This window comes from Humulus lupulus, chromosome 4 (genome assembly GCF_963169125.1).
Source record: "Humulus lupulus chromosome 4, drHumLupu1.1, whole genome shotgun sequence".
Lineage (NCBI taxonomy): Eukaryota > Viridiplantae > Streptophyta > Magnoliopsida > Rosales > Cannabaceae > Humulus > Humulus lupulus.
In genome coordinates, this window is record NC_084796.1 from 48,618,282 (window position 1) to 48,630,486 (window position 12,205).

Here is a 12,205-nt window from a genome sequence, read left to right on the forward strand (position 1 = left end):
TGCCTAGCGCCACTACAATGCAAACCCGGTATAAAAAGAAATAAGTAAAAAAAAAAAAGAGGATGAATAAATGAAAACGGGGGGAAATTACCACAAGAATGTTTCTATGGAGGATAGAACCTTGGAGCTCTTGGAAATTACTTAGAAGGAATACCACTATGCTAAACAAGTTTTGGTGTGGAGAAGTGGGTTCTAGTTTTGGGGTATATATAAGGAAAGTCAAGGCTTCCTAGCCATTGGATCCAATCTAGATGAATGGTGGAGATCAAGAGCATTGGCAACCTTGGGATCCATGCTTGGAAATGATTGGCCCTTATTAAATCTTAGGGACACACTTGGATCATCACAAAAGCTGGTTGGTTTTTGTGTTTCTTTGGACACTATAAAGAAACACACCATCAAAATCCACTTTGTGTTTCTTCTAGCAACATGGGATAACGCACCAAGGTAGAGCCTCCCAAAACTTGCCATCCATATTAAACAAGAGGAGAAGAAATATTCTACAAGAACACTTAAAAGTGTACATATAGACTCGGGGGAAAGTGTGACTACGAAAAATTTCCCTTGAAGCATTTGTTGGCGCATATAGGCGTGGGCGTATAAGGGGCAAAGGCCTCGCAATGTGAGGCCTAGCCAACCATAGGTGTGCACACACACCCCTGCAGCACTCAGCGTACCCCTCAGTAAGCAAGGGCCTTTCATAGTGAGGCCCCACTTGGTGCCCAAGCATACGTGGGCACCACAAGACTGAGACCCACTTTGGTTGTGGCTTGGAGCCTTGGTCGGGGTGCATGGCATGCGAAGAAGAATGCCTCGCTACGCGAGGCTAAACCAATGGAGAAAGGTGCCTCACTAGGCGTCGTTGTGCAAGACTCGCAGGGTCAAGAATGCCTTGCTACGCGAGGCTGAATCAATTGAGAAAGGTGTCTCACTAGGCGCGGTTATGCGAGGCTCACGGGTTTAAGAGCGCCTCGCTACACGAAGCTGAATCAGTGGAGAAGGGCACCTCACTAGGCACTGTTATGCGAGGCTCGCGGGGTCAAGAACATCTTGCTATGCGAGGCTGAATCAATGGATAAAGGCGCCTCACTAGACGCTATTATGCGAGGCTCGCGGGGTCAAAAATGCCTCGCTGTGCGAGGCTAAGCCAATGGAGAGGGGCACCTTGCTAGGCGCCGTTGTGAGAGGCTCGCGGGGTCTAGAGTGCCTCGCTGCATGAGGTCATGTCAATCTTGAAAGGGCCTTGCCATGCGCCATCGTGCGAGGCCTGAGGTCGTGTCAATCTTGAAAGGCACCTCGCCATGCACCATCGTGCGAGGCCCACAGAGCCAGGGAAGCGTCACTACGTACCGATGATGATACACCCATGCGGAGGGCCATGCGAGGGCGTGGCTCCCTTGGTGACACAGCACGCAGGGAGCCTCGCATAGCAAGGCCAAGCACCATATTGAAGGCGTGCTTAATGAAAGCTTCCAAGAAGGCTCACGCACCCTCGGATACCACGCGAAATCCCAGCAACCCGCCATGTTGCTCTGAATGTGGTGACACCGCTTATGAGCCAGGCACTTCGTCCATATGTAAAACATCCAAGGGCCTCATGGCTACGATGCCAGGGCACGAAGGAGGACCGCACATAGTGAAGGCTTCTGTAACACCCTAAACTCTAGGGACCGTTACGGTGTGCATTTTAAACAGTGCTAAACTCACTAATCAAATCATTTGGCCATAATTGTGTAACTAAGTATGATTAGTGGTTTAGGGTTAAAATTTTGGTTAAGATATAACATTTCACTAAAGCATTTACTCTATACATTGGGATCCCAAAAATATAATTTAAAGGTTTATTACAACAAAATATTTACAACCAGCTGACCTAAGCGGCAAAATAGGATTTAACCCTAGTTCCTTTGTCAATTCTTGGCCGTGGCGGTCGAGCAGCCACATATGTACACAACGTCACCTAAGCTCTCCAACTCAAGGATGGTCCAGCATTCTTTTGCCTTTACCTGCACCACATAGCACCCATGAGCCGAAGCCCAGCAAGAAAACTCAATATGCTCATGAACAGTAATAACATGATGTAAAATCATATCAGGGATACCTAGCAATAATAGCCTTCATCACGCATGCAAATAAGTTCAAATAAATGATGATGGGGTCCTGCATCTGGATAGATGACTAATGAATCTCTAGGGACCTCCTTCTTGAATAGATGACTAATGATTCATACTCCGTATAGATGACTAATGAATCACACTCCGTATAGGTGGCTAATGAGTCACACTCTGTATAGGTGACTAATGAGTCACACTCTGTATAGGTGACTAATGAGTCACACTATGTATAGGTGACAAATGAATCAATCCCAGAGGTCCCATACCCTCTTAGCCATGTGACATGTAGGTCACCTTAGCCTTTCTGGCTCTGGCTCTAAATAACTAGCCCTTAGACTAGACAAGTGATTTTAGCTTTCATCGAACTTAAGGTCGGTCCGCCATTAATGATCATGATGATTCATTCAATGCAGATGTTAATTAGATTTAATCTTTATCAGCTTGCGTTAAACACGCTAAGACCATTCTTGACTTATGAGTCAATACCATTTGACCAGTGCTCAGTACTACTGCCAAACTTGACTAATTAGTCACAATTTCACAGTTAGTTCTGACACCATTGCCAATTCTGACTGGTAAGTCAGTACCAATCACAAGTAAGCAAGATTTGCTCAGCATTTGATATGCAATCCATGTCCACATTTAAACACTCAACATGCTTCAATAATAGCCACGCATGTCACATATGGGGTGCAGTTTTCTTACCTCTGGTTCGAGCGAGAAATAACAATTGAATGACCCTTGAGAACAATCGTTCCTTTAATCCCTTAATGAAAATCAACCATAAAAGGGTCTTGACCTAAACCTCACTCTCGAGACCCCGAATTGTACCCAAACAATGAGTAGATTCGATCTCGAGCCTTAGGAATTGAAACCCCGAGCCAAAAACCCTTAAAAACACTCAAAACGGGAATCTTGAAAAACAGGGTACTGCTATTGCGCTATCCCCCTAGCGCCTAGGTGCTGCAACTAGAGCCAGATCTGCCCTGGCTAGCGCTATGGCGCTATCACCAGCCAAAACCGGCCTGGTTCTTCCCTCCTTGATTCCACCATTCCCAACCTGATTCAAAATCTTACAAACACCATTTAAACCCCCAATTGAACCCAAATATCATCTACACATAACCTAGGCATCATAACCCAAGCATCCCTTGCCAAAAATCTCATCGAATTCTCATTATCCAACCCAAAAACTAGCTGAAACTCAAATATAAAAGCAGAGCAAGAACAAGAGTTTTAATGGCTAAAAACTCACCTCAATCTCATAATCACACCCTCTTCAATGGTAGAGCATAACCCTAGATCATCAAGACTTGGTTCCCTTGCTTGATTCCTCAAAAAGAGCTTGAAAATTCAAAGAGAAATGGGAGAGAAAAATTGTCGGGAGAAGGAGGAGGTGATGCTCTGTTTTGCTTAGCTTTCCACAGCCTTCTAATGGTTAAATATAACCTTAGGGTGAAAAGAATAAAATGCCCTCAAGTCTAAAATAAAACCTTAACAGCCACCAAGGGCAAAATCGTCCTTACCCACCTATCTCATTAATTATAATTAACACCCTTCAATTCCCGATGCTTCCAATATTCTCAAATGCCAATAAATCATATTCCATTATCCTTTAATTCCCGGCAATGTTCTAATCCTCAAATTACCCCAAGACTCACCCCGAGCCTCGAAATTAACCATGTTATGACCAGACTGAAAACTTGCATTCACAGATCGTCTCATGCTGAATGGTTAGATCAAATCCACATATAATGTGGTATTATTCATTAGTCACAAACATGCACCAAAATACACAATTACGCCATCAACGGCCAAATTACCAAAATGCTCTTAACATGAAATGTGGACCCATATGCATGCATTCATCATCATATTATAATATAATTCACATAAACATGCATATAATCATTTAATAACATAACAAATCAATTATGGCCCTCCCAGCCTCCTAATCAAGGTCATAGACCTTATTAGGAAATTTGGGGCATTACAACTATCCCCTCCTTACAGAAATTTCATCCTCGAAATTTATCTGAACTGCCCAGAATATAATTCCACACAACTGATTGTTGTTCCCAGTTTGTTCCCTCGACCTCTCTGTCTCTATAACATTACCTTGACTCAAGGTATAATTTTGTTCCTCAAAACCTTATTCTTTCTGATTACAATCTGAACTGGCTATTCCTTACCGGATAACTTAGCCTCAATTTCTAGATTACCGTAACTCAACTCATGAGTTACCTTCCATCCCATGTCCTCAACATGGAAATATAAAATACACTGTGTACAGCTGACAGTGCCAAGATAAGGCCAATCCAAAGGCAACCTGACCGGTCCTATCCAGGATTCAAACGGTCATATCAATCTAGAACTAAACTTGCCTTTAACTCCTCACCCCTTTCCATGGTGATACCTGAAAGAAGATATAATCTTCTACTTTGAACTCCATGTTCCTACTTTTCAATTCAATAAAACTCTTCAATTTATTCTGAGAAGTGAGCATCTAGGCACCAACCTCTAAATAATGTCAACAATCCCCTGAACTACTTCAGGGTCCAAATATAACATCTCGCCCATCTCACAAGGTACCTTTCCAAAAACTGGATAACTATCTCTCTGATTTACCATCAGTCTGAGGATAATAAACTGTACTAATCCCATCTAAATATTCATCGCCTTCCTTAACCCTTCCAAGACCTGGAAGTAATAATGGAGTCTTCATCTGATAAAATAGGCCTCAAATTCCATGAAGGCGCAGTATCTCTCTCACATAGAGATCTGAATACTGATCATTGTGTTATTCATCCTTACTGACAGAAGTGGCTCACTTTAAACACTGGCCCACAATGACCCAAATATAATCACGCTGACCCACTATCTTGGGCAGCCCCACTGCGAAACCCATCGCGATGCTTCCTTATTTCCACATAAAATATTTAAAGGCTGCAATAGTCTTACTGATTCCGGATACTCTATCTTGACCTGCTAACAGGTTAAGAACTTTGCCACCTATACTATTACGTCCCTCTCCATCACAGGCCATCACTACAAAACTTTCAAACTTTGGTACACTATCATGATGCCTGTATGAAAAGAATAAGAGAGTAATATAAGATTCATCTAGAATTTCCCATTTAATCTCAGTGTCCGTTGGATTCCAAGTCTGATCCTTATACCACAATAAACTCATACCTGACACTGTTTAATCCTTAGCTAATCCAGCTAAGACTTTCCACTCAATCTTCCTATATGTGGTTCACTTAATTGTTTTTCTTTTGATCCTCTCTGAAATAGTAATCTACAGCATAAAACTGGCGACCTGACCCAGCAAAAACTCTACTCCAGTTCTGGTTAAATCAATTAATTGAGACTATCTAGATGATTTTATCCAAGGTACAATGGGGACCATGGGCCTATGAAATCAAGCTCCAATAAGTTATCATAAATCTAACAAATAAATTTACTAACTTATTAATTCCTCGTGACTCTACTATAGACTCAGAATTGCACTCTTGAATTCATAGAACGCTTTATAACAAATATAGATACGCTATTAATTATCCTTTGTTACAACCATAATTGTCACTCAATCCTCTATAGACGGTCTACAATGAGATAGGACTAAAATACTGTTTTACCCCTCGTTGTATTTTATCCTTAAAACACTTAGTTCCTTGTAAATGATATTTCAGTAAACTAATTTAATTACTGAAATGAGATCTCTATCATTTAACACCTTGAACCAAACTAAAAGGAAACCATCATTTCACTTCTTCATCAGAAGCAATAGATGTTCATATCTATGATTAACACTCCCACTCAATTATACTACCGAGTTCCCAAGATGTAAGTATGGGCTAGTCCGTAGGGTAAGCTGGTAACGAACAAGTCAAAGAACTCAAATAATACAATCAGTTAGAATACTAACCACTCATAATTGAAATTGAATTGACCTATGGTCAACTATATGATATGACTAGAATAGATAATAAAGGTATGTTTACTTATCTTATCAACTATCAATATCAGTCCAATCCGATGTAACAAATAAATCCTATGCACTGACCAATCTTAGGACTAACTTATTTTGAACATAAACTCATATTTATATTCCACTGTGATTACGTCACTATAAATAAGATTAGCTATATGCTCGGGATTTAATAGAAGTTTATATTAAACAAATAATCATGAAAATAAAACATGTGAGCAAAGTGATTGACCAAGTCAAAAAATAATTTCTATTCTTTTATTGATAATAAAATGAGATTACAAAGAATTTGGGTTTTAATTAGGGCATAAAACCCTATGTACTCAGCCTCCATGGTGGAATCTGAGATTGCAAGCTGCTTTACGCTTCTCCATACCACAGCTCCACCCCCAAGAGTAAACACCATTCCAGAAGTAGACTTCCTATCATCGACATCAATCTGAAAATCTGAATCGGTGTAGCCTACAGGATTCAGAACACCACCCTTGTAGACTAACATATAATCCCTAGTCCGTCTCAAATACTTCAGGATATGCTTAACTGCTATCCAATGTTCCGGTCCTGGGTTTGACTGATACCTGCTCACTACTCCCACTGCATAACAGATGTCTAGTCTAGTACACAACATGGCATACATCAGACTTCCAACTATAGATGTGTAAAGAAATTTTCTCATTGCATCTTCCTCTTCAAGATTCTGGGGAGACTGCTTCTTTGAAAGATGAATTCCATGGAGGGACGGTAGACTCCCTTTCTTGGAATTTTTCATTGAGAATCGTTCAAGCACTTTATCTATGTAAGCTGCTTGAGATAGAGCTAAGAGTCTGTTCTTTCTATCCCTAATGATCTTGATACCTAGAACATAACTTGCTTCACCCAAATCCTTCATCTGGAATTGAGTGCTCAGCCAATTCTTCACATCTCATAATTTCTTAACATTGTCTCCAATGAGTAAGATATCATCTACATAAAGAACCAGAAATACCACTATTTTATTTGCGTTCAGTTGGTAAACACAGGGCTCATCAATATTTTGTTCAAAGCCATAGGTTGAATGAGATTATTTCATCAAACCTAAGATTCCAGGAACGAGAAGCTTGCTTAAATCCATAGATGGACCTATTCAACTTGCATACTTTTCCTTCTTGTCCAGCTACTTTAAATCCTTCTGGTTGATCCATATAAATGACTTCGTCAAGCTTTCCATTAAGAAAAGCTGTCTTGACGTCCATTTTCCAGATCTCATAGTCGAGAGCGGCTGCTATGGATAGGAGGATGTGAATGGATTTGAGCATGGCTACCGGACTAAAAGTTTCCTCATAGTCCACGCCTTCTCTTTGGGTATAACCCTTTGCCACTAATCGAGCTTTATAAGTCTCGATATTTCCTTCAACACCTCGTTTCTTCTTGTAGATCCACTTGCACCCAATGGCCCTAAAGTCTCTAGGTGCATCCACAAGAACCCAGACGGAATTTGAGTACATGGACTCCATTTCCTGTTTCATGGCTTCAAGCCATAGTTCCTTTTCAGGGCTAGCCATTTCCTGTTTGAAAGACAATGGATCATCATCACTAGTGTCACCAACAACCATATTGGTTTCACCATCCAAACCATAGCGAACTAGGTTCCTAGAAACCCTCCCACTACGACGAGGCTCCGTAACTGTTTGCTCAGGAACAGTGGTACTTTCTTCATTGAAATCGACTTGCATCGGTTGTACACGAAGAGTGGGAATTTCATCATCAACTCGCGTTGATGGCGATGGAACATTGATTGGAGTCAATTCTTTAACCATCTCCTCTAAAACTACTTTGTTGTGATGTTTAAATTTCTGGACATAGTCATTTTCCAGAAAAGTAGCATTTGTAGAAGTAAACACTTTCTTTTCTTAATGACTATAGAAAAGTCCACCCCGAGTACCTTTAGGATAGCCAACAAACATGCAAACTTCAGTTTGCGGTTCTAGCTTTCCCTCCTTTTTCCTCAGGACGTGAGCGGGACACCCCCAGATTCTATAATGGCGTAAACTAGGTTCATGACCATTCCAGTGTTCTAAAGGTGTTTTGGGGATTGATTTAGACGGCACGACATTGAGAATGTTGTTCGGATTTCAATCTCATGTCCCCAGAAAAAAGTTGGTAGAGTTGAGTAATTAAGCATGCATCTAACCATTTCCAATAAAGTTCTGTTACGGCGTTCCGCTACACCATTTTGTTGCGGAGTACTTGGGGCAATGAGTTGTGATAAAATCCCAAGTTCAGTTTAATGATCTTGGAACTGCTTATCCAAATATTCTCCACCCCTATCAGATCGCAAGATCTTTAACGTTTTACCTAATTGGTTCTGAGCCATTGCTTGGAATTCCCGAAACTTCGAAAATGTTTCTGATTTCTTATGCACTAGGTAAAGACATGAGTATCTAGAGTAATCATCAATGAAAGTGAAGAAATACTCAAAACCTCCCCTAGCTTGTACATTCAAAGGTCCACAAACATCTGAATGCACAAAACCAAGTGGTTCTTTGGCCCTATCACCCTTTGCAGAGAATGGACGCTTGGTCAGTTTGCCTTCTAAACAAGATTCACAGACAGGTAATTCACCTAAGGTGAGTTCCCTCAAAGGTCCGTCCTTTGTAATTCTTTGAATCTTATCATAGCCAATGTGACCTAGTCTCAAGTGCCATAAATACATCATATTATCGTTATCGGTCTTTTGATGTTTATTGGTCCTAGGTTTAGCTACTTTGAATAAATCATTGTTAAGAACGAGAGTGTAACGACCCAAATTCGCTAATAAGGCTTAAGGACCTTGATTAGCGTGCCAGGAGGGCATGATGGGATTTATGTGTGATTTTAATTATTTGAATGCATGGTTATGATTTAAAGCATGTTATATGACTATTTGTTTATCTGAGATGCATGACTATGTATGTTAGTATGCATGTAGGCCCAGATCGTGTTAGAAGGGCATAATTGTAATTTTGGCCATGATTGGGCGTAACTGTATTGATATGTGTTGATTGTTGAGGCCACAGTGGTATGTGGATGTATCTGTGCTTTGTGACTCGAGGCGATCCCAGTGAGCAGGCTAGCAGAAAGTGTTGACAGGAATTTATACCCAGCTCGGGGCGAGCCTAGGGGTATGAACAGGAATTCATAGAATAGATTGAGATTTATTTTGATGATGGGGAATATTTATTTGGTGGTTAATCGAGTGTTGGAAAGCAACGGGAAATTATTAGGGACACTTGAGGATTAGCGGGAATTGGATAAAATGACTAAAACGGCCCTATTTGGACAAATGGATTGAGAATTAATAGGAAGGGCATTTTGGTCATTTGGCTTTTAGAAATTGATTTATGAGGCTTTACACTTAGTGGGATTTATAGAGAGTGTTGGCTGTGGAGAGAAAGAAAGAAAAGAAAGAAAAGAAGGAAAAGGAAAGAAAGAGAAGAGGGAAAAACAGGTGGGGTTTTCTCAAGGAACGGTTTGTGCGTTCTTGCACCGTTCCTCTCCGTTTTTCTTGGGGAAAAGCTTAGTGGAGAGCAAGGATAGGCTGAGCATCAAGGATCTTGGGTTAGACTTGAAGATTTGGCAAGAACACATCAATGTTTGAGGTAAGTTTTAGAGATTTTTGGTTTTAAGGGTTTTGATGGTTTGAGCTGTGTTTTGAACAAGTCAAAGAACTCAAATAATACAATCAGTTAGAATACTAACCATTCAGAATTGAGATTGAATTGACCTATGGTCAACTATATGATATGACTAGAATAGATAATAACGGTATGTTTACTTATCTTATCAACTGTCAATATCAGTCCAGTCCGATGTAACAAATTGATCTTATCTACTTAGCTAATGTTCTGGAAAGAACATAACACTGTAATGTGTAAGTAGATCATATCGTAGATTGGCAAGTCAGTGTAAATCTGGTGCACTGACTAATCTTAGGACTAACTTATTTTGAACATATAATCATATTTATATTCCACTGTGATTACGTCACTATAAATAAGATTAGCTATATGCTCGAGATTTAATAGAAGTTTATATTAAACAAATAATCATGAAAATAAAACATGTGAGCAAAGTGATTGACCAAGTCAAAAAATGATTTCTATTCTTTTATTGATAATAAAATGAGATTACAAAGAATTTGGGTTTTAATTAGGGCATAAAACCCCAACATTAACCAAATCCTCAAAATATACTCAGCACTCCCAGTGCCCTTATCTGATACAATAGTCAGTCTTTTGCATAATCTTCTCCCTGATCTTCAGCTGATCTTAACCAGATCAATGATCCACCTTGGAGAATACCATCTTATCCAATAACTGAGCCTTAAGTTCTTACAACTTTGCTGAAACCGCTCAATACAGTGCCCTAGACCTAATTTCATCTCTGGCATTAATCCAATCACCATTCTATTTCTTTATGTAAATGTAATCCTGACAAATCCCTTGGAACACATATCCAAAGCTTACAGACTAATCCAGTTTGTCTTGGTCTCACTGGCACAATCTAAGTGGTATCCACCACACTAGCTAAGAGTTCTATGCATCCTTCTGCAATAGATCTTTAGCTCTAAGTGCAAATGTCATTAACATACCAACTTCATGCACCGAACCAAGTACCACAAGGGTCTCCCACTCTCAAACCCAAGAATTAATATCCTTTTCTTGCAATCTAGCATTGTCCCACACTTGATTAACCAATCTACATTCAAAATCAAACTGAAGCCAGTCATAACCAGCCTTATCCAAAACCACTGATGAGTCATTTTTATCATAACCCAACTCATCTCTTAAATCGCTAATAAAGTATCGCATTCCCATCAAAACATAACCATGTGATTTTCATATCATCTCTATGCTTCTCTAAATGCAACAAACAAAGAAACAAACAAAGAAACAGCATGGCACCAAAACTAGTCAGCACAATAAAAAGTCAACCTAGAAAGTTGACCTGTCATCCCTGAGGAACTAGTCTCAGTCTCTGACTGCCTCATAATGAACACTCGAGCTGGAATCGAGCTGCCCATCCCCTTTTGTTCATCTGCTCCTTGACTTGAGCAATCCCTCTTGAAATGCCCAACCATTGCACATGAGAAACATGTCTTTGGTCGGCACCCTTTCAAATGACGCCTCTTGCACCGAGCACATATTGGATAAGTCTTCCAGTTTTCATTTTTTCTTGCTCCAATAAATGGAGGCATCACTGCTTGAGTTCCGTGCTCTCCAGCATGCTCCTGCCCAACTTGATTTCCTGCGCTCTCAACAGCAAGAGCCTTCCCTACCACCAGAGCGTAGGTAAAGATTTCGCGCACCGGGGCAGCTCTAATGCCCTGAGCTATTGTGGGATTCAATCCCAAAATAAACTTTTTCTTTCGAGCTGCATCTGAGGGTACCATGTCAACAGCGAACTTGGCCAACCCATCGAATCTGTTAACATACTTAGCTATTGTTGCATTTCTCTGAACGAGATTCAAAAACTCATTCATCTTAGCAGTCTGGGCCGCATCACAGTAATACCTTTCATTGAACAGCTACCTAAATTATTTCCATTCCATCACAGCTGTGTCTCTTATCTAGGATACTACTTCCCACCACGTCCGGGCATCGTCCCGCAATACATGTGTCGCACAGATCACCCTATCGTGACCTACCAGCCCCATATTGTCAAGAATGGAACTGATCATGCCCATCCATTGCTCCGCTCTAAATGGATCTAGGCCTCCCTCGAAGACTGCAGGGTAATATTCTTGGAATGTTCCACAAAAAAATCCCCATCTGTTCTCAACCCTAGGCTGAGCCGAAACTGATGCCACGCCTGGCATAACAAAGGAAGAGGTGTTCCCCGACAGATTCTAATGTTGCCTCAAACACCTAATCTCTTCCTCCTACCTTTGCAATCTTAATTGCACATCTGTAAGCACCTGCTGAAAATTATGAGGGGCAAATGAAGAACTCAACCCCTGGCTAAAACTCCCAGCCTTAGTATAACCACCACCAGGTCTCATTATGTAACAACCCAACTATTCTAGACCTTGGACCATTAATAACTACTATACTAATCTTAAGAAAATGTACATATGAAA